Raw genomic sequence first — 24,179 nt, 5'->3', positions numbered from 1 at the left:
ATAGCCATTCTGACTGGGGTGAGGTGATATCTCATTGTAGTTTTAATTTGCATTTCTCTGATGATTAGTGATGTTGAGCATTTTTTCATATGTCTATTTGCCATTTGTATGTCCTCTTTGGAGAAATGTCTCTTCAGGTCCTCTGCCGATTTTTCAATTGGGTTGTTTGTTTTTTGTTGTTGAGTTTCATGAGTTCCTTGTATATTTTGGATATCAGCCCCTTATCGGAGGCACTGTTTGCAAAAACCTTCTCCCAGTTGGTTGCCTCTTTATTTTGTCGATGGTTTCTTTTGCTGTGCAGAAGCTTTTAAGTTTCATATAGTCCCATTCGTTTATTTTAGCTTTTACTTCCATTGCCTTTGGAGTCAAATTCATAAAATGCTCTTTGAACCCAAGGTCCATTAAGTTTTGGACCTATGTTTTCTTCTATGCAGTTTATTGTGTCAGGTCTTATGTTTAAGTCTTTGATCCATTTTGAGTTAATTTTGGTACATGGTGACAGATAGCAGTCCAGTTTCATTCTTTTGCACGTGGCTTTCCAATTCTCCCAGCACCATTTATTGAAGAGGCTGTCGTTCCTCCATTGTATGTTTTTAGCTTCTTTGTCAAAAATTGTCTGTCCATATTTATGTGGTTTTATTTCTGGGTTCTCAATTCTATTCCATTGGTCTATGTGTCTGTTTTTCTGCCAATACCATGCTGTTTTGATTATTGTGGCCCTGTAGTACAAGCTAAAGTCAGGGAGTGTGATACCTCCAGTATTGTTCTTTTTTCTTAAGATTGCTTTGGTTATTCGGGGTCTTTTGTGGTTCCAAACATATCTGATGATTTTTTGTTCTATTTCTTTAAAAAATGCCATTGGGATTTTGATGGGGATTCCATTAAATCTGTATATTGCTTTGGGTAATATGGCCATTTTAATTATGTTGATTCTTCCAATCCATGAGCACGGAATGTTTTTCCATTTCTTTGCATCTTCAATTTCTTTCAAAAATGTCTTATAGTTTTAAGCATATATGTCCTTCACATCCTTGGTTAAGTTTATTCCTAGGTATTTTATTCCTTTTGCTGCAATTGCAAAAGGAATTTTTTTTTGTAATTCTTTTTCTGAGATTTCATTGTTAGTATATAGGAATGCAATGGACTTTTGTACGTTGATTTTGAAGCTAGCAAATTTACTGCATTCTTTGATTGTTTCTAATAGCTTTTTGGTGGAGTCTTTAGGGTTTTCTATATATAGCATCATGTCATCTGCAAAGAGTGATAATTTAACTTCTTCATTCCCAATTTGGATGCCTTTTATTTCTTTCTCTTGCCTGATTGCTCTGGCAAGGACTTCCAACACTATGTTGAAAAGCAGAGGTGATAGGGGACAGCCCTGTCGTGTTCCTGAATGTAGAGCAAAGGGCTTCAGTTTTTCACCATTAATTATGAGATTAGCTGAGGGCTTATCATGTATGGCCTTTATTATGTTAAGGTATTTTCCTTCTATACCTATTTTATTAAGTGTTTTAATCATAAACGGATGTTGTATCTTGTCAAGTGCTTTTTCTGCATCAATTGATATAATCATATGATTTTTGTCCTTTATTTTGTTTATGTGATGTATCACATTGATGGATTTGCGGACGTTGAACCATCCTTGTGCCCTGGGGATGAACTCCACTTGGTCGTGATGAATAATCTTTTTAATGCATTGTTGTATTTGATTTGCTAGAATTTTGTTTAGGATTTTTGCGTTTGTATTAATCAGAGATACTGGTCTGTAGTTTTCTTTTTTTGTGTTGTCCTTGCCAGGTTTTGGTATCAGGGTAATGTTGGCCTCATAAAATGAGTTAGGGAGTACTGTCTCTTCTTCAATTTTTTGGAAGAGTTTGAGCAGCATTGGTGTTAGATCCTCTTTGAAGGTTTGGTAGAATTCACTAGTGAAGCCATCTGGTCCCGGAATTTTGCTTTTGGGAAGGTTTTAGATGACTGATTCAATTTCGTTACTGGTGATCAGTCTGTTTAGATTTTCCAGTTCTTCATGGTTCAGCCTTGGAAGGCTATTTGTTTCTAAGAACTTGTCCATTTCTTCTAGGATATTGAATTTGGTGGCATATAGTCCTTCATAGTATTCTTGGATGATCCTTTGTATTTCTGTGGTATCTGCGATAACTTCCCCTTTTTTTCAGAGAATATGCTTGGTATGATTTCAATCTTCTTAAATTTGCTGAGGCTGATTTTATGTCCCAATATATGGTCTATCCTTGAGAATGTTCCATGTACACTAGAAACGAATGTATAGTCTGATATTTTGGGATGAAGTGCTCTATATATGTCAATTATGTCCATTTCATCTAATGTGTCATTTAGGGCTGCTATTCCTTTGTTTATTTTCTGTTTGGATGATCTCTCCATAGCTGTCAATGATGTATTTAAGTCCTCTAGTATAATTGTGTTTTGGTCAATTTCTCCCTTTAATTCTCTTAGAAGTTGTTTGGTCTGTTTCGGTCCTCCCTGATTGGGGGCATAAATATTGATGACTGTTATGTCTTCTTGTTGTATAGTCCCCTTCACCATTATGAAATGTACATGTTTGTCTCTTGTTATCTTTTTGAACCTGAAGTCTGTTTCATCTGATATCATTATGGCTACACCTGATTTTCTCTGGATACCATTTGCTTGGAGTGTCAATTTCCACCCTTTCACTTTGAGTCTATGCTTGTCCTTGTAGCTGAGATGTGTCTCTTGGAGACAGCATATGGTTGGGTTTAGTTTTTTGATCCTGTCTGCTACTCTGTGCCTTTTTATTGGTGAGTTCAGTCCGTTTACATTTAGGGTGATTATTGCTATGTGAGGATTTCCTGTCATTCTATCTTTAGTTTTCTGGGAAAGCCGTGTCTCCATTGTTTCTTTGCCTTTTTGTTGTTGTCTGTTATTTCTGTGTGGTGGTATTCTTTGATGTTTCCCTCTGTTTCTTCTTTTATTACAGTATGTATTTCAGTTCTGGATTTTTTTTTTTTTTTGAGTGGTTACTTTAAGTTTATGTAAAAGAAAGTTTGATATTAGGAGTATTCCATTTTCTCAGCACGTTTACTTTCTCCATTCCCATATTCCGGTTCAGGCCTTTACTCTCCCCCTTTTTATGTTTTGGTTGCCAAGAATTCTCCCTGTTGATGGTGGTTGAATAGCCTCCTTTAGTATTTCTTGTAGTGCAGGTCGTGTATTAGAAAATTCCCTCAGCTTCTGTATGTCTAGAAACGTCTCTATTCCTCCTTCATATCTAAAGGATATCTTTGCTGGATATATTATTCTTGTCTCATAATTTCTCTCTTTCAATAGTTTGAATATTTGGTTCCACTCCTCCTGGCTTGTAGAGTTTCTGCTGAAAAATGTGATGATAATCTAATGGGCTTTCCTTTGTAAGTTACCGTCTTCTTTTCCCTGGCTGCCTTGAGGATTCTTCCTTTGTCGTTGATTTTAGACAGCTTCAATACAATGTGCCTTGGAGAAGGCCTGTTGGGATTGAGGTAACTAGGTGTTCTATTTGCTTCTTGGATGCGAGGATCCAGTTCTGTCCACAAGTTTGGGAAGTTCTCATCAACAATTTGTTTGAATATATTTTCTGTTCCCTTCTCTCTTTCTTCTCCTGGTATGCCCATTATTCTTATATTGCTCTTTCTGATGGAGTCAGAAAGTTCTTGTAGAGTTCTTTCATTTCTTTTAAGTCTCAAGTCTCTTTCTTCTTCTATTTATGTCATTTCCAGGTTTCTATCTTCGATGTCACTGATTCTTTGCTCCATCTGGTCAACTCTACTACCTAAGCTGGTTATTTCATTCTTAATTTCTTCTATTGAGTTCTTAATCTCCAGAAATTCTATTTGGTTCTTTTTTAAGATTTCAATCTCTTTTGTAAAATGCTCATGCTGTTCTTTGATTGAGTTTCTGAGTTCATTTAACTGCCTATCTGTGTTTTCTTGTATCTCGTTGAGTTTTTTCAGAACTGCAATCTTGAATTCTCTGTCATTTAAGTCACATATTTCTGTATCTTTAAGTGCCTTCTCTGGAGATTTTTCCCTTTCTTTCTGAGCTATCTTGTTGCCTTGGTTATTCATGGCGATTACTGGTTTACTATTTCTCTTCCTAGACATCTACAGGAGTGACTTCTGCAACAGGTTGATAGAAAGCGGTCTTTCTTTTGTTTGCCAGTACTTGTTGGTAGAATGTTTTATTTTCTCTCCAACTGTAGCCTTTTTTATCTCTCTCACACGGTAGTGCTATGTTTTCTCTGCACTATTCCAGCTTCTCACACAATGGGGGGATTCCCTGGGAGACGGGTTTCTCCTCTGTTAATAGTTCACCTGGGTCACAGGGCGCACTGTCTGTGTGGGTATGCGGAGAGCTTTTGAAGTTCCAAAGCTCTTCCTGCACCAGATTCAGAGCCCATATGTTTCAGCAGTTCTGTTTACTCCTGCAGGTATCCACCCAGTTAGGTAGGGCCAGGGGCAGGGTGAGTTGTGACAGGTGGCCCAGAGCAATGGCAGCAACGACCACCACAGCCAGTCCTGCTTCCACAGCTCCCTCCCCTTTGCCAGAACTAGTTGGGCTGTGAATCTGTGTCTGCGGTCCACAGTTCTCAGAACAGCAAATGTTCTGTTGTTTTGATCTGACACTGCTACTGTTCTTCTTCTAGTACTGGGCAGGTGGGGGCGGGGCGAGCTCTGGGAGGGTAGGGAGGGGGCGGCTAGTCTCAGTGCCTAAGGTTTCCGTTCTCCGCTCGGCAGTGAGGGCTTAAACCACCGTTTTCAGCCTTTGTGGGGACAGAGCCCCAGAAAGCAATTTCCAGGCTCTCGGCCTCACATAGAAAGGTCCTGGCTCAGGTAGTAAATGGCCGTCAACTGTGATTGGATGGCCATCAGCTGTGGCTACTTGGCCGTCAGCTGTAACCAGTGGGCCACTAATATAACTGCTGTGGCTACACTAGCAGAAAAATGGGGGGCTAGCAAGAAGATGGTGGCTGAGCCTGCAAGCGGCGCAGTGAGGGTTAAGAATTGTGTGGCTCCTGTTTCCTGTTTCTCCAACCCAGCCACCAGCGAGAATATAGTGATATGACTGCCCTATCTATGGCTCTGTGGGTGTTCCTTTTTGGCCTCACCGTATCCTGCGTTCTTAGGTGGGGAGCAGGAGCAGAGACCCTGCAGGCCGCCCCACACGACAAATGGTGCAGCGAGCAGGGTCTTCTGCATGACAGTCTTCTTCCCTCAGTCTTTTCTCCTGGGTCTCTGCCATGAGCGTTGGGTTCAGCCATATTATATACTGTCCCTTCAGCCCTGTGGGCCATAAACGGAGCCCTAGAATTCTGAGTTCTTCCCTCTCCCGCAGCTGCGGTAGTTCCGGGATGCAGCAAACTCAGAGCACTGAGCTAGGTCTGCATCCTGCACCTGCGCCACTCCGTCTCCGCACCTCTCCCTTCCCTCCCCCCCCCCCCCCCCCGCTCGCACGATTCGCCCACCTTTAGGTGAATTCAATAGTGGGCCCCTTCGTCTTGCCTGTCTGCTGTGCAGGGAGTCCTTTGTGGAGTTATTGTTGTTCGATTAGTTGTGAATTCCAGGGGAGCTTTACAGAGGCTCACCTCATGCTGCCAGTTTGATGACCTCAAAAATCCTGGTGAAGTATTTTGATACATGCCTGTGCTATGTTTTATGTAATGACGTCTTAGTATTCATGTTTTTTAAAGATTTTATTGGGGAAGGGGAACGGGACTTTATTGGGGAACAGTGTGTATTTCCAGGACTTCTTTTTTTTTGAATTGGGGAACAGTGGTGTGTTTTCCTCAGGACTCATCAGTTCCATCCAAGTCTAGTTGTTATCCTTTCAATCTTAGTTGTGGAGGGCACAGCTCAGCTCCAGTTCCAGTCGCCAGTTGTTAGTTGCAGGGGGCACAGCCCACCATCCCTTGCGGGAGTCACCAGCAACCTTGTGGTTGAGAGCCTGTGTTCCAACCAACTGAGCCATCCTGGAGCTCAGCGGCAGCTCAGCTCAAGGTGCTGTGTTCAATGTTACTTGCAGGGGGTGCAGACTACCATCCCTTGTGGGAGTCGAACCTGCAAACTTGTGGTTGAGAGGCCGCACTGCAACCAACTGAGCCATCCGGGAGCTCAGCGGCAGCTCATTGACTTCATTCTAGTTGCTTAGGGCACAGCTCGCTGGCCCACGTGGAAATCGAACCGGCAGCCCGGTTGCCCAGAGCTCGTGCTCTAACCAACTGAGCCACCCGTCATTTTAAAATGTTTACTCAATTTCTTAAATCAAATGAGTGTACTTTAAGTTATTTGTATTTATTTATTCATTCATGTATTTAATAATTCACTAAATGTTTTTTGAGTACTGATTGTGCCAGGCATTGTCTTTTCTAAACCAAAAATCAGGGCATGGTTTGACAATTACATATATATTTATGAGGATGATAGAACAGAATTTTAGACATTTAGATTGGCCAAAAATAATATAGGTCGACTCAAAGGGAGGATACAAAGCGTTATAATATAGGCATTGCCCTCTGGGAGACTGTTTTTGTAGAGTTATGATCTGAATATTTCTAAAATCTGATTTTAAAGGACTTTTACAACCTTTCTATCATTGTAGTATGTTTAAAAAATATCAGATCCCCACTCAGGGCCATAGAAACCCCAGAACAAAGAAAGCCAGTATAATATGTGTCTTATTCTGTCTTCACCCTACCCTCTAATTTTCTCTTCTCTCTCAACTCCTCTGTTTCTTCAAATATAAGGCTGATTCTTAAAAGCATACCTAGCTAGTCTTGTCTTTTTTTCCCTTCTCAACATTGTCTGACTAATTTCTTTTTTGAGATTTTAATAGAAGTGTTGTGAGTGTGTTCCGTCGCTGAGTTTCAGGCTGATGTACTGGGTCTGAATAAGCTAGTGATAAGTTAACAGTTCTCACAGATTGAGGGGGACTTGGGAAGTGAGGGCAAAAGTTTTTGCAATGAGGTAAATATTCTCCTGCAAGTCTCTTAATGAGACATCACCACATGAGTTGGCCTGTCTGGATTTTGTCACTCTCATGTATCCACTTTCCCCCTCCAAACCAGCCTATCAGCTTCCTCATTAGATAATTTTGTTCGACTCAGCATTTCAGTAGATAGTAACTAAACACCTTCTCTCCTTCACTCAGAAAAGCTCCCTGTTTTTATAGAAAACAAGAAGAGCTTGCTGAAATACTCCTTGAAGGTAGGCTTTCCAATTAAGAATTTATTCTCCGGCTTTTTATAGTTTATTCACAAACTTCTAGACACACAGCATGTCTCATTCTATGTAGTTTTCTGCCTGATATCCATGTATGAGAAGCTGCAAGTTCTTCATTATTTAAAACAGTATAAATTCCAGTGCAGCAGATGAATATATCTTATCGTCCTACATACTGATATTGACAGTCAGATTATAGACAAACAACAGAATACAGGATTTTTTTTAATAATAGCTTTATTGAAATATAATTCACATACCCCAAATTCACCCTTTAAGGTATACAAATCAGGCATTTTTACTGTAGTCACAGTGTTGTGTAATTATCATAACTATCTAATTTCAGAACATTTTTATCAAAAAGAAACCCTGTATCTTTTAGCAGTCACTCCCCTTCCCCCCCCCCCCCCCAGCCCTAGGTAACCACTAATCTACATTCTGTCTCTATGGATTTGCCTATTCTGGGCATTTCATATAAATGCAATGATACACTATATAGTCTTTTCTTACTGACTTCTTTCATTTAGTATAACATTTTCAAGATTCATCCATGTTGTAGCATGTGTCAGTACTGCATTTCCTTTTGTTGCTGAATACAATGTTCAGTTGTACAAATATACCACATTTTGTTTATCCATTCATCATTTGACATACAATTGGGTTGTTTCCACTTTCTTGCCGTTATGAACAATGCTGCTATGAACAATTGTGTACAAGTTTTTGTATGAATATGTGTTTTCACTTCTCTTGGAGTTGTGTGTGTGTGTGTGTGTGTGTGTGTGTGTATATATATATATATATATATATATATTTGCTGGGTTATATGGTAACCCTAATTTTAAGTTTTTGTATGAATATGTGTTTTCACTTCTCTTGGAGTTGTGTGTGTGTGTGTGTGTGTGTGTATATATATATATATATATATTTGCTGGGTTATATGGTAACCCTAATTTTAAGTTTTTGAAGAATGGGCAGACCATTTTGCAAAGTGACTGCATCCTCTTAGACTCAAAATAATCATGGGAAATGATAAATATTTACTTTGGTAGATCAGGAAATGGTGGCCCAGAGAGCTTAAAAAAATTACCTTAAACTAATAAACTAAGCTCGTAATCTTCAAAATGGTAGATCATTCCAGAAGTGAGGCCCTTTCAGATTCCTTTGAGAATTTCCAGCGACAGAGATGGAAGGCAGGCACTTGGGACCTGGGTAATGAATATGTCTACCTCAAACTCTGAGCATCTCAAGGGCAATTCCATAAATGGCAAAACACATCTGCAAAAAAAAATCATACGTCTATTTTTAACAAAGAAAAATGATAATTTTTTTCTACAATGAGCACATACCACCTTGGAAATCAGGAAGAAGGGTTAAATATATGGAAAGCATCATATCACTGAATTCATGCTACTGTGTGGATTTATTCTGTTAAATAAAGTTAACTCGCTCCATTTGTGTTTTCGGTGGGGTGAAGAATCCTGTAGATTTTTATAGTGTTCTCCATTTTGCGGCATAATAAGAAGTTAATCCTTTCTGGAAATCTATTTCTGCAGAAAGACTCACTTTTCTAGCCCCTCAACAGCACACACGTCCTGCTGTATGTATTCCTAGTAGACCTCTTCCCAGGGAACCTATGGGACCATCACCGCTCAGTCTTTCCTTGAAGAGAGCAAACATCTTACATTCTTTTCCTGTTTTAAATTATTGGGAACTGATGGCTCACAACCATGCAATACTTAGGCTTGTAACTGCAGTCCTATCTTGCATCCTTCTATGTCAATCTCACTACTCTTTACTGCTGACCATAGCTCCTGGAACCTGTTAACCAGTCTTGACATAGGGACTTCTGGCAGGATACACTTTATCTCCCAAATTCTTACCTATTAATAGAATCCTTTTCTCTTTTACCTGCCTGTATTCTTCATATGGATTACCAAACGCATTGCTTTAAAATTTATGCAGTTTTGTGCCTTTATATTACAGCTACACTCATTATAATCACAACATTTTGGAGCTATACACACAAAGGATCAGCGCCACAAAGCAGTTTTGACAGCAAAATGGTCTGAATAGATAAGAGACCCAGGTGGGTTCTTGCTTAACAAATGAAGTTGTTCATATTCCTTGAAACAGTAAGGCAATTGACAATATTCCAACATACAACAGCCTGTGGACAGACCCCCTTGCTCAGGGTGTGACAGAATGCCGGCCAGGAAGCCATCACTGGGGCCTGGACTGATAAACACTCAGCAGGATGAGGATAAATGTCCAAGCAATGGGGTCTGCTTTAGGCTTTGACTGGCCACATTGGCCAAATAGCCATTATTTGACAAATTAGATCTGGGCACCCAAAGTGAATAATTCAGCATCTCTCCCTCCTGAAGTTTTAGTGGCTGTCATGCTCCCATTCGATGATCATTATCATTAAAGTAGTCCCCACAATGAACAGATGTTCATTTCTGCAAAATGCTTGTATAGATCTGGCACATTTCTTATTAATTTAATTCCTCAGCACATACTTTATAGATTTAGTTTGGCTTGTTTCTTGGTTGTTTTGCTGATCGAGATGCAATCTATTTTTCCCAATAGGTTTTCAGTTTGGTTATTGATGGCATATAGGAAATGCATTAGTTTGGATGTTGATCTTGTATCTGGTTACCTCATTACTTTTGTATTAGTTCTAATAAACTTTAAATCAACAGGGTTGGATTTGTAGACAGAAAATAATTTATCTGCCAAGAATAAGCAGTTTGCCGTAGTCGTTTTTAGTATTTAAGGCTCCGTTTTACCTTCTCGTCTTTTGCATTGAGGAAGGCTTCTGGTATGAGGCCGAATGTGCGCATCTTTGTCTCGCTCCTGAGTATAATGGGGGCACTTCTAATTTTCCGCTGTTAAGCAAGCATGATTTCTGTCAATTGCTGGTAGACACTCTTGACCAAGATAAAGCAGTTTCCTTCTACCTTGACTTATTACTAGTCATACTTTTCGTTGAATCTAGAAAACCTTTGAAATTTTGTAAATATACAGAGCGTACCAAAAAATGTATACACATTTTAAGAAAGGAAAAACTGTATTAAAATTGTAATACTCAATATATACCGATAACAAAAGATGAATACAAGTCATGTGTATACATTTTTTTGGCACCCTCAGTATTTTAGCATCTGTTAAGATGACAGTGTTTTTCCTCCTCCTTTAATATAAGTACATAGAGAATTCCATTAATAGCTGTCCTAATGCTGAACCTCCTTGAATTCCTAGGATAAAGCCTACTTGATCATGATTTATTATTATGGAGGTTTTTATATATTTAGGTTTGTATTCATTCTCTGTTAAAAAAAAAAAATCATTGGCTGAGTGTACCAAAATATCTAATGAACCATGAAGTTGTTTGAAATTATAGCATGGGATACAAATAGACTAGTCGTCTATACTGTTCACTTTTTTTCTGAATAATTTCATTCCATGCAGATATGAGCAATGGGATTTGATCGGGAAAGGGAGTGACTTCTTGGCTGTGTAGACCATATTTTTCCGAGTAATTCATCTGGTGTCTAATATTGAGTAGCTCTTGTGGCTTATTTTGTGTGTTTAAACAACCTGTTCAAGTTCACCTAAATTGCGACAAGCATCATTTAGTGATGAAACTCTTTTCTGAGCTTGTGGATTATTACAAGCATGAAATGTACTTGATTTCAATGTGTTGCATTAATCTTTGTTCAGTAATCTCTAGTGGCTATAGCTTTTTCTTTCATCAGTCATCAGGAGTGCTTAGTGAGGTGGAGCGTTCAGAGTACAAGCTGTCCGGTTTCACAGCCCAGCTCTGCCATTAACTGGCTGTGCAAACCTTAATTCCTTAGTTTTATCATTTAAAGAAGAAACTATTTAAAGTAGCTTATGGATTGTTGTGAATATTAAATGAGTAAATATGAAGCACTTAAAATAGTACTCAGGGCACAGTAAGTATATACGTGTTAGCTGAGATATTAAATAATCAAATGAGAGTTGTTAATTTGGCAGGAGTTTTGTGGCAGATACCAGTGTCTTGTGATCACACGTGAACAATTTTTTTCTTCTATATGACTCATGGAGCCATAGCCCATGTGGAATTTGACTACTCCTTTACTCATTCAAGGCATTTCTGAAAATAGGCAGTTTTGTTTGACTAAGTGTTTTTCCAATAAAAAAGGGCTGGCTGATTTTTCCAAAATATTTTACATTTTGGAAAATTCAGAAGGATGAAGTTGAAGCTGATTACCAGAGTAAGATAATCTGTCTACTGATGCAAAGAGAAAAATCATTACACATTGGCCAACTGTAGTCAACAAGCAGTGGGGGCCTGGAGAATGTCAGGTGTGAGTGGCAAGGGGTAACTCACACCTCTCTCTGCTCATGATGGACGCGCATCTGCACTAGCGAGAGAGAGAGAGAGAGAGAGAGAGAGAGAGAGAGAGAGAGAGAGAGAGAGAGAGCTCTGTTCTCTCTGACTCCCTAGGTTCAAATATGAACTTCACCACTGCTTACCAGCCAGTTGACCCTGGGTATGTTTCCAACACCTCAGTTTTCTCATCTGTAAAATAGTGATCATAGCGACTAACTCTCCGGGCTCGGGAGAATTTCAAGAGAAAATCCCTGTGCAGGACCAGCATAGGACCCAGTCCACAGGAAGTGCTCAGTGATGTATCATTTAACGTAAAGCATTTTTATCGAGTTTTCTTAGTTCTAGTCTGCAGGTCATCGTATCTTCAGCTAGGCAACATGTCATACATGAAAGTTTGGTGGGAGGAATTCACAGCTTTTTTAAAAAAACAATTCAGGGGTTTTTAGTGTATTCCCAGTATTCACAGATACATGCAGCCATCACCACAGTCAATTTTAGAATATTTTGATCCCTTTAAGAAGAAACCTCATAGCTTTTAGCTCTCACCTCCGTCCATGCATACCCCATCCACCTAACTAGCCCTAAGCAACCACTAATCCACTTTCTGTGTCTATAGTTTTGCCTATTCTGGATATTTCATGGAAATTGAATCATACAATATTTAGTCTTTTGTGACTAGCTTCTTTCATGCAGTTTAGTGTTTCCCAGACTATTCCATGTTGTAGCATGTATCAGCATTTCATCCTTTTTGTTGCTGAATAATATTCCACTGTACGGATATGACACATTGTGTTTATCGATTCATCCACTGATGGACATTTGGGTCGTTTCTACCTTTTTACTATTAGTACTAATGCTGCAATGAACATTCATGTACAAGGTTTTATGTGGACATATGTTTTCATTTCTCTTGTGTATGTACCTAGGATTGGAATTGTTGGCTCATATTCTATATAAGGAACTGTCAATCTATTTTCCAACGTGGCTGTGCCATTTTACATTCCCACCAGCAGTGGATAAAGTCTCCAATTTCTCCACATCCTCATCAATACTTATTATCTGTCTTTTGATTTAACCATCCTAATAGGTGTGAAATGGTATCTCACTGTGGTTTTGACTTGCATTTCCCTAGTGATTAATGCTGTGGAGCATCTTTTCATGTGCTTGTTGGCCATGTGTATGTCTCCTTTGGGAAAATATTCAGATCTTAGTTTTGAAATTGAGTTGTCTTTTCAGTTATTGAGTTGCAACACCAATAATTTTTTTCCCTTTTTTCTTTTCTTTTTTTATTTTTTTAAATTAAATTCATTGGGGTGACAATTGTTAGTAAAATTACATAGATTTCAGGTGTACAATTCTGTATTACATCATCTATAAATCCCATTGTGTGTTCATCACCCAGAGTCAGTTCTCCTTCCATCACCATATATTTGATACCCTTACCTTCATCTCCCACCCCCCACCCCCACCCCTCTTACCCTCTAGTAATTTTGACTGAGCTCTTGCTTGCTGGTAGATCAGTGCTGCTCACACATCTGTGCACATAGGACCCCCAGGGCCCTGGTTGAAATGCAGATTGTGCTCCACAAGGTCCCAGGTGGGACCGGAGCACCTGCATTTCCCCCAACAGCTCCCCGGTAATGCTGTTGTCCACGGACCCGACTCTAATATTAAACAAAGTTCTATTATTTTCAGGGGCTTCATTTCCTCCACAGTGTGAAACAGCCGTAGGAAGCGCAAGTTTGGAAAAGAAGCTGGAAATGAAAAATGCAATTTTGTGAGATTAATTGTGAACACTAGGGGCTTGTTCAAACGAGCTGCTTGTTTTGGTACCCATCAGCCTTACAGATTCCTCACCTACCCTGCAGGACATATTACTTCACTTCCGAGGGGATGTTTCTGCATTTTATGAGTCATAGCGTCATTAAGGCTACTCGCAGTGGCTGGTGGTATAATTTGGAGGCACTTTCTGTTCTGTTGAGACATTGAAATGGAAAATGACGAAGCCAGAAATGACTTCTCTGGGGGTGCACCTTCATGGTGAGAGCTCATAATGGACCGTCAGCTTCTTCTCTGTCCCTCCTCATGGCGGATTTTGTCTCCTGACGCAGTTTTGGATGACACTTTCACAAGTTCTGAGTCTTGTACCTTTTACAGTAAAGAATTTGCCCAGATGATGTCATCTCCTTTGGAATTTAAGATTTTTCTCTGAAAATATAGCTAACCTCGCGAGCCTTGAACAATTGTAATTCATTTAGAGATAGCTTTTAGGCGGCTGGAAGCACTGGGAATTCCCTGCATTGTAGGCTTGGAAAGTTAGGCAGGCCGAAGATCTCTTCCCCCCCACCCGCAATATGTGGCCCTCAGGGAGTTTGCCATGTCCTAAGTTGAGAGGGACTATGGAAAATGAGTTATTTATAGAGTTAATTAATCAAGATCTTATATCTGGGACCTTTTAACAATTAACACTTACTGTACACATATTGATAAAATTGGAAAATATTTATTCTGAAGGACTGTAACTATAATTTTAAAATTTAGCTTAAATAATGTTATAATTTATAATGTTATATTACAGTAATACTATAGTATCGTTATACAGATAATATTATGAGGCTAAGGGTTTGTAACCTCTTTATTTCTTAGTTCAGAAGGCAAGTAGGGACGCTTCCTTGAAATCGTGGGCCCATAATTGTCCAAATGCTTCTCTACGGAATGTCTCCTTGAATAGAAGCAGCATCATTGATCATCAAAGCAAGAATGACCTCTATGTGCATAGAGTTGGAGTGCTAACCCTCTCTACGTGAGATAATACCTCATTATTTTGATGGTAGAATCTCCACATTGTTAGGCCCCCAAGCCTCAGAGGACTGGGCAGGGGGTACCCAGGCCTGGCTGCTGGGACCCGGGGGCCCCGTCTGCGCTGAGCACCACAGTGTTGCCTTTACATCCTTTTCATGTGGAACCCCATTCCTTTCACTATTCTTTAAAAAGTGTAAAACTGCCCTATTCTCCTTCCCTTCCTCCCCCCCCCCCTTTGAGATGTAGTGAGTACACTCATACATGCTAGAGAGCGTGCCAGACATTAGGGTCTAGTGCCCCCTTGAGATGACAGCCATGCTGTAGTCCTCCAGACGATTGTAGGTTGCGGATCATGAAGGAGGACAGGCAGGTGTGGGCCGAAAGAGGATGAGTCCCATTTTGGTTGTGTTGAGTTTCAGAGGTGGGGAGCCATTCACATCCAGGTGCCTCATACATAGCTGAAAAACTTTGAAGAGCGATTGAGAGCTAAAGATTTGGGTACCATTGATCAGTGGGCTGAATCTAACAAAATGAATTGTAACAAGGATAAATAAAAATTCTTAATGGTAAATGCAGAAAACCACCTGTATAAATCCTGGATAGAGAGAATATAACTTAAAATAAAATTAGGTTTATGTATTTTAACTGAGAATATGTTGGCAATAGACCTAACTTGTTGAGACAATTTTCAAACAAATAAAAGTTTTCTTGGATTGCATTAATAGAAATATAGCATCTGAAATTAAGAAGGTGGTAATCCTGCTTTGTTTTATGCTGGTGAAGACTACAACTAGAATAATGCATTTAGTTCTTAGCTCATGAGCTGTACAAAAATAAGGGGAAGGCCAGATTTAGCCTCTGAGCTATAGTTTGCCAACCCTTCAGAAACCTCTGTTCCACCAAATAGCCACTTATTATATCTAAGGCTACTCTTGGTGAGTGATCTTGGCCAAGTTTGTTAGGACAATATTTGTACTCATGTGAAAGGGTTACTATGAAGAGTAAATGTGGAAGCACACTTTTGGTACAGTGCCTGAGACATAATAGCCTGAGATACTAACTAAATGGAAGCCACCATCAGTGTTCTTTCATCACGTGACCTTGGGAAATTCCTCCAACATTCTGGGCCTCTGTTCTTCTGAAAAGGGAAGTGTTCAGTAAAGATGGTTCCAGAAGTTGCTTTCTCCTGATGGCAAGTGCCTGACAAGAGCACCTGCAACTCTCTTCCTAGCTTATTTTCTGGTTATGGGAGCACACTCTGCCATCACAGGGCAAGCCAGAAGTGTCAGAGTTACAAGGTGTGATCAAGTAATATGGTGAATGTTTAAATTTTAAAGAAAACCTATGTAACTTTACTAACCATTGTCACTCCAATAAACTTTAATTAAAAAATGTATTGCAGTAAAAGACACATTGCCATTCATCCCCCTCAAAATACTGCCCCTCGCTTTGAACACACTTATCCCATCATTCTTGCCACTTTCTGAATCAGTTCTGGAAGTCCTCTTTCACGAGTGTCTTTAGTTGCGCTGTCATGGCTGCCTCGATGCCCTGAATCGATTCAAAACGTTCACCTTTCATGGTCATTTTGACTTTGGGGAAGAGCCAGAAGTCACTCGGTGCCAGATCCGGTGAATAAGGTGGATGAAGACATATTTTTATTTACAGAAATTGCCATATACCAGAAGTGATGTGTGACACGGAGTGTTGTCATGATGAAGGATGAAGTAAAGACACTCAGGAAAGAGGACTTCCAGAACTGCTTCAGAAAGTGGCAAGAATGATGGGATAAGTGTGTTTGAAGCAAGGGGGAGTATTTTGAGGGGGATTCATGGCAATGTGTCTTTTACTGTAATAATTTTTTTAAATTTAAACATTCACCATATCTTTTGATCACACTTCGCAGTGACCATGGGAGCGGCCCAAATAGCGATGGATGGGCAGTGGTAGGCTATTACCCTGTTTCTGGGATAACTCTGTCATATCCGCGCTGTCTGTAGAGTTTCCCTGCAGGACTGAGCCCCAGTTGCCCTCAGTGATGGCTGCCTTGTTCACTGACTTTAGTTGACTTCTTTCCCTTCCCTGTCTGACTACTCCACTCCCCTACCAGCGTTTTCTGATGTCATCTCCTGTGGTGGGCAAAATAATGGCCCCTCAGGGATGTTCATGTCCTAATCCCGGAATCTGTGAATATGCTACCTTCCAGGGCAAAGAGACTTTGCACATGTGGATTAAATTAAGGATCTTGAGGTGGTGAGACTAGCCTGGATTATCCACACTGCAGTGTAATATACCCCGATATACTCACTAGGGTCCTTATAGGTGAAAGCAGGAGGCAGGCTAGTGAGATTCAGAAAAGATATGATAACAGAAACAGTCAGAGAGAATTGAAGATGCTGCACCACTGCCTTTGAAGATGGCAAAAGGGGCCACAAACCAAGAAATGTAGGTGGCTTCTAGAAGCTGGAAAAGGCAAGGAAATGGGTTTCTCTTCATAAAGAATGCATCCCTGCCAACACCTTGACGTGAGCCCATTGGGGCCCGTTTTGGGCCTGTGACCTCTAAAACTGTAAGAAAATAAATGTATCTGTTTTGAACCACTAAATTGGTGGTAATTTGTCACAGCAGTAACAGGAAAAGAATACCCCTCCTAAATAAATAATTTGCCCCTGAAACTTGGCTTCAGCATCTGCTCCTGGGGGAACCCGAATGCAGACACATTCCAATCTGATACTGCATGCTTATTTCTGGCTCACTTTCACCTGTTCAGTAAGTAGTCAGTTATTGTGTACTTCCGTCTGCTCGATGTGGCTCCATGGCTAGTCACCAAGATGAAGTGAGCTCAGTTCTTCTCTGCATGGAGCTTCCAGTCTAACAGTGGACATCAACCACAGATAATTTTAGCACGTCTTGTACTTCTCAGCGATCTTTCTCTCACTAGTCACATAGCCATATGCACTTATTAAGCATCCACTCTGAACATTGATCAGAGCAATAGGATCTATAAATATAAGCAAGTAAAAGCAAATGCTCAAATTTAATTTTTTAAATAAAATGACAGTATTGCCTCCAAAGAGGCAAATCTCATTTTAATTTCATATTAAAAAAAAAAAAAGTAGAACAGGAGTTCTAAGTGAAAACAATGCAGGGATCCCATTTTAGGGAAACCGAAGTGTTGATTTCACCTTCTAGTTCCAGTAAAAAGCATTGGAAAGTTTATTTTGTTCCCAAGGAAATTCACTGTTGTTTAGCGCCTGAACCATGGACATGTTTAAAGAATTTTAATTTACTGCAGCATTTGGCTGTAAAATACACCAAAAGAAAGTTGAAGTCAGATGCACAAGATACGAGTTCGAATTCGGAATCTGCCCCTTCATAAAGTCATGTGATCTCCAGCAAATACGTAACTGCAGATATGCTCTGAGCTGCATCTGTAAAATAACAACAATGGGGACCCTCTAAGCCAGCCAGCTGAGGGAGGCCAGCACACACCAACGTTTCAAGCTGTTCTCTCTTTTATGTCAGTGGGCATCTAGAAGCTTCTCCAACCTTTTTGGCTCAAATTCTGGAATCCCTGTTTCTTTCATTTCTGCTTACAGAATTGAAATTCTCTCCCAGGCCCCCCTTTTCTTTCAATCTCTTGCTCTAAATGCAGTCAGGAGTTGCCAACACATGCTAGCACTTTAATTCTAAAGGTTCTGCATCTGAAGGTGTGTGGTCTACCTACCAGTTCATCACAGATAAAAAGTTTTAACAAGTGTTTCCTTGCGGCCTAACACATCACCTGTCTTTCCAACCTCTGATATCTATTTCCTCTCTTCCTGTTACCTCATGGCTAAGCAGATTCTCCATATATTAGGTCTTGGTTATGGCAGCAGCTCACTGTAAAGTTCAAATATACTAGGGTAGAATAATGGCTGCAACAAAAAGCTAATTGCTGAAACAAATAATCTGAACATTTCTGTGGCTTAACACAATAAAAGTTTAGTTTTTGTTTGCACTGGAATTGAATCAGTTGTTTGAGGGATAGACGTCCATGTGGCCATTTAAGGACTCGGCCATCTTCCATCTTGTGATACCTCCTTGTTCAGTCTGTGTGCTCCATGGAATGGCATGAGAGAATGACAGATCCCACGAGCCTGACCTGGACGTGACACACATCATTCCTGCCTGCATTCCATGGACCAGAACTTGATCAGATAGCCTCATCCTAGCTGGAAGGAAGGTGGGGAAATGTGGGCCTTTGGCTTAATACAAATCCTTAGTTATCAGCTCACCATCTCTACCTCCCTGTGCTTACCTCAAAATGTTGTTATGTGGGTTAAAATGCAAAATAAATGTAAGTTCCTTTTAGAGTAAAAAGTGAGGTATAAATGAGAAGGATTGTTTTCTTCAGAGAAACCCTGTTACCCATTATGATTGGGTTCTCCGAAAGACAGGCACCTAATAATTTAATGGGGTTTAATGAACTGGAACCCTAATCACTAGGTCTTACTATTGTTCTTATGGGAAAATGCCTACCCACTTCCAAACCACTTCCTAAAATCAGCTCTTAGAACTTATTTCATAAATTAGTGGCTTTCTCTATCAGCTTTGTAGAGTGTATGTTCATTTTGCTTTAATTTTTACTTTATCATAGTTTAATTCAAATTTCCATTTAGTTTGTAGTTTATGCCAATTTCACGTCTTTTCTGTGTTAAGGTTTATAAAGTGCAACTGCCCATTGACCTTGTCTTTCAGAGTCATTAATGACATTTATTGACTGCCTACTCTATGTCAGATACACTCCAGGCATGTTAAGTGCATCCTCATCTTAATCCTCCTGGAATGCTGCAAGCTGTGTATTATTACCTCTGTTTGATTACTGAGAAGAAACTCAAGGGAACCATACTAGTTTTCTATTGCTGTCTGATCAATTACCATAAACTTAGTGGCCGTGGTCTGTACTGGAGGCTGCTGGGGGAGACTCACTTCTGAGCTTATTCAGACTGGCAGAATTTGGTTCCTTGTGGTTGTAGGACTGAAGTCTCTGTTGCCTTGCTGGCTGCTGGTTGGGGGCCTTTCTCAGCTTTCAGAGGCCTCTAGAATTCCTTGGCTTGTGGACCTCCATCACCAAAGCTGGCAATGGTGTGTTAAAGCCTTCTCATGCTTCCAATCTCTTTGACTTCTGCCTTTTAAAGGGCTCATGTGATTAGAGAAGTCCCAGTCAGATAATCTTCATATCTCAAGTTTCAGTCACTTGGGACTTTAATTAACGTCTACAAAATCCCTCTGTAGCGGTACCTAGATTAGTGTTTGACTGATTAACCAGGGGATGGGAATCTGGGGGTGAGGTGTGTTTTTGGAATTCTACCTGCTACAGTAACTAAGGTGCCTTAATTCACACAGCTAGAGAGTAAGGAAGTAAGGATTTGAACCAGATCTATCTAGCATTGCAGTCTATGCCTCTCATCTACCAGACTGCCCCTCTACAGAAATGAGTGGTGTGCAATACCCAAAGAGAATGTCCTAGAAGGAAAATTGAACACCAGTTCCTAACCTAAAGGCATATAATTTAAATAGTTCTGACATTTAAAATTGTAGATTTAATATTTTAAAATTATGCATCGGAGTAATACTGGCTCTTTCCAAAGTGCCACCACCGGAGAGAGCGCATCAATGTGGGCTACTTGTAGACAGATCCGGATAAATTCGAAGAGCTACCACTTACTCACTGGAACCCCGAACCTCAGATTCTGCATTGTAAAATGAGGGTAATAATGGTATCTTATGGTGGCACTGAGAGCCAGAACAGTGATCGTTACATAATGTGAATATAGTTTCTGGGACACTAAACACTCAGTTGCTAAGCATCACCATCACCATCATCATCATCAGCCCAGATAGCAACTAAGTATTGAACATATTATTCAATATTTATAATTTATAATTTCATATCAATAACATGTTCATTTATGAAATGAGCAGAAAAAGTTTGGCTTATGACCTCATTTTTAACTTTCACTGGCTTCTGAAAGCTCAGCGGCAGATTAGTAAATGTAAGACTTGCCCATTTTTAAAAAAAATCTTGGAGATGCAAATAAAAGAGGAGGATATGCTTTCTGTGCCATTCCTGTCAGTTAGCTTGTCCACGTGGTTCTGATTCTGCCCGTAACTTAAATGGACATACATTTAATGTCATAAGTCATGTGACTTAGTGTCCCTTTCCGAGCCCTCCTCTCAACATGCCCTTCTCTTTTGCCCTCCTGATCTAAGAGCCATTCTTGTCAGGTCTCTAACATATGTTTCATTTTACTTTTACTGAGGACTTGAGCTTGCTGGAAACAAGACATTTATTTTTAGATTTTTTTACTCTGCATTTTATTCAGAGCTTTTCTCTTTATGCATTTTTACCACATTCCTAGGCTTCTGTGAAGCCAACTTTTTAAATGTGAGAAAAAATAAATGTCATAGACTGAAGACTTGGTGGCTGCCAGCAGGAGTGCCTGTTGAGTCCTCTGTGGGGGGAGCTTGAGACCCCTGGGTAGTTTAAGCAGACATTTGCATGAAGAAGTATGAAGGACAGGGGGTTTCAGGAGGAACCTCCAAGACTGTTTATCAGCAGCATATGCTACCCAGACCTCAATTAGGGGTTGTGTGTGCCACCGTGATGCAGACATCTACCCTCCCCAATTTCTGTAGAAGTCAGCAATAAAAATGCTCAGTGGTACAATCATGTTACAATCGGTGTTAGAATCAGAGCTTTGGTTTTGATCGCCTTACCTGGATTCCATGTGTTTCCTAAAACATAAGGAGAGATGAGGAATTTCCAATTAATAAAACCTTTTGAATTTTTTTTTCGTCCACCACCTTCCCCCAACAACTTAAACTAGCCCCCTGCAGCATTCATTGGGAAGTCAAGTGCCTATTTTGCTTTCCCTGTTAAGCTTTTACTTGCGTAAAGCAGGGCTTCTGGACTTTGACACTGTTGACATTCGGGGCCGGGTAATTCTTTGTCACCCTCTCAGCCTTCATTCACGCTACCCCTGGAAGGCTGCTTATTCTCAAGCTGGAAACTGCACCTGAGGACTCTTTTTCCCTGACCGTGAGAAGTGCTAGGGACTGAAAGGCTAGGGAAGAAGGCCGTACTCACCCTGTGATGGGTGGGGAGTTGGTGGACGGTTGTGCCAGCTTCCTCGTCCCTCAACTGGGACAACTATGAGGCGTGTTCCCCACTGCCTCCCAGCATTCCCCAGCGGGATCCAGCTCCAGTGCCCACAGAAGTAACTGATAATACACCTCTATTGATTTCTTTCCATTCTCTGACTGACCTCCCAGATAAACTGTTTACACTCAAATCCTTGTCTCAGGGTCCACTTGTAGGGGAACCCAAACTGAGACTCCATGTTACAAACATGGCAATTCAATATGTTTAGAGAAATCTTGAGCTAATTCCCAAAGATCTGTCCATGAAATGCTGTTAATCAGTATTGTCACCAATTGCTCTCAGGCCTGCGTTCTGGGTGGGCCAGACTGCGTTGGGGACGGGTGTGCACTGATGCGTATGTCTGTGATGATATGGACATTGTTATTTCTCGTGGGTTTGTTCTGAGTAAAGCTTTTGGAAATTGTGTTTTCCCACAAGTTCCACAAATGTTTCCACATTTTCGAAATTGTTTGAGCATGCTCTAAACCATGACTTTGAAAAATCAAACAGTTTTGGCTAGTGATATTATTTTTAGAGAAACAAAACAGTTTTGTTTTTAATTTTGGCTTTTGCTATGCTTTGCAATCCTTCGCTGTAAAGGCCTTAACTTCCTTTGCTTAGTGCATGGCTTTGCATAATGCTCATGGAGGTATTTCATAGCCATTTCTGTATGGAGATGATAGCAATGAATTTTTACTGGCAATACTTTACATTTTAAAGCTCTTATACATATAGTGTTTCATTTAACCCTCACAAAATCCCCGAATAATAGGATTATCGTCACGGTTTAATGAAAGAGAAAACCAACTTCCAAAGAGTTTGAGTTTCTGTTTATTACTTTTCTCTAGTCATGAATTAACATAAAACTTTCATTGATGTGATCAGTGTTTCTACAAAGACAGCAAACAGGGAGAATATAATCTCCAAGGGAGGCAAAGCAGTAGGGTGTGGGAAGCTTGGGGGTGAAAGGATACCGACCTCAGCCATGCTAGCACTCTGATAACACTAACACTAGTGAGGCAGAAACTAAAGAAGCAGTTTCCCAGGTGCTTTTCTTACCTCCCAGGAACTCGCCTTACTATCGCTCAGTCTCTAGTGGCTTCTCAGCATTATTAAAGTTCGAGTCCGTCTTTCCTGCATCAGCAGGCAAAAGACCACCCGCACCACTGTGTTGGTTTACACACAATCTTTATCTTGCACTAAATTTGTACCTGGGCTGAAGAAGAGGTGCGTCACCATTTCAAATATCCATGTGAGACTTTGAGGTCAGGTCCAAAGCTAGTGGATTGTGTTCCTTCCAGGAACGAGAACCTTGCCTCTGATATCCAGCTCTGAGTGAGTCCGCCCTAACAGCTGCCATCCCTGAGGCTGAGCTCAGTCTGATTTCTTGAACCATTGCTTCTTGCATGCTGTTGGTACCCGAGTCGCTCCTGTGGAATCAGTTAACTCCCTTTGGCCCTTCCACCAACAGTGAACCCCGGTTCTGACTAAGCCATTCTGCAGTTGCTGGGATTCAGTGGGGAAAACAGAATACCCTTAGATTCAGTTGGGCACACAGAAAACCTTAAATATTTCCAGAAGAAAGTGATTTGCTACATGAGTTAGAGGCTTACTAAAGAATTGCAGAGGACTTCAACCAGCATTGTCTGAGTAGATATTAGGAAGATAGTAACATTAAGATGGCACCACTGATGGTTTCAGTGACCCACTGTACCCTGAAGCATCTGGCAACACCTCCCATCATCCATCTGCCAAAGCCCCCACGCTGGCCTGCCGCCACACTACTGGGCTTGGGCTTCCCTTCTGCCTCATGACAGTGTCTCATTGGTGCCTTCACTCTCAACCATGAGGGCTGGGAGCTAAAATGTAGCTCTCAGATTTCTAGCCTCTGGGGTACAGAGAACAGCTTAACAGAAGGAACATGGGGCTAAGGACCTTACAGATAGTTCAGGCCATATCCTGTCTCTAGAAATGTTCTGAGGCTAATGTGTGAGTTTGGGGCAGATCAAAGAAGAGGATGCAATTCCTCCAAAATCCAAGGTGCTCATAAAAGCATTTCACATCTGGCACAGGTCACTAGGAAATAGGGGAGAAATAACAACGGGGGACATGCTGGCCCTCAAGATTCTGTAATAATTGTTCACGTGAAATAGGAAGAGACTGGGACTTCTGCTTCAAGCACAGCTGCCAGGAAAATTGGGCAACTGTATACCCACATCCTTACTGTGCGTAGCATAGCTGGACTCTGAGATTTCTTCCCTTTTTGGTACAACATGCTGTGCACTGTAATCAGCTGGCCGACTCTGCTTCTTTATGCCACGACCACAGTCTGCTCGTCCAAGAGGCCATGGGGCCATCCCTGGACACCTGCCAGGGATATCAAACCAGTCCCACAGGGCACGGGACCTGGCCAGGAGTGCTAGAACCACTGTTGGGGGTGTTTTTAGTGGCGTATTCTGCTTGTCATCTGATTCACAATATTTGCTTCCAGAAGCTGTGCGTTTGGCCTAGGAACAAGACTGGAAGGCTGAAGCATCCATGACATTGACCTAATGCTGTTTAA

The 24,179-nt window shown here is 40.7% G+C and overlaps 1 protein-coding gene across 1 annotated transcript in view; it reads left to right on the top strand.

The window, feature by feature from the left end:
• ARHGAP6 (Rho GTPase activating protein 6) overlaps positions 1-24,179 on the top strand; it is a 462,773-nt gene that overhangs the window by 67,039 nt on the left and 371,555 nt on the right. The gene's annotated exons all lie outside the window — the stretch shown is intronic.

This window comes from Rhinolophus sinicus, chromosome 18, assembly GCF_057876585.1.
Source record: "Rhinolophus sinicus isolate RSI-liver-muscle chromosome 18, RSI-T2T, whole genome shotgun sequence".
NCBI lineage: Eukaryota > Metazoa > Chordata > Mammalia > Chiroptera > Rhinolophidae > Rhinolophus > Rhinolophus sinicus.
This window is presented reverse-complemented; position numbering and strand designations above follow the sequence as displayed.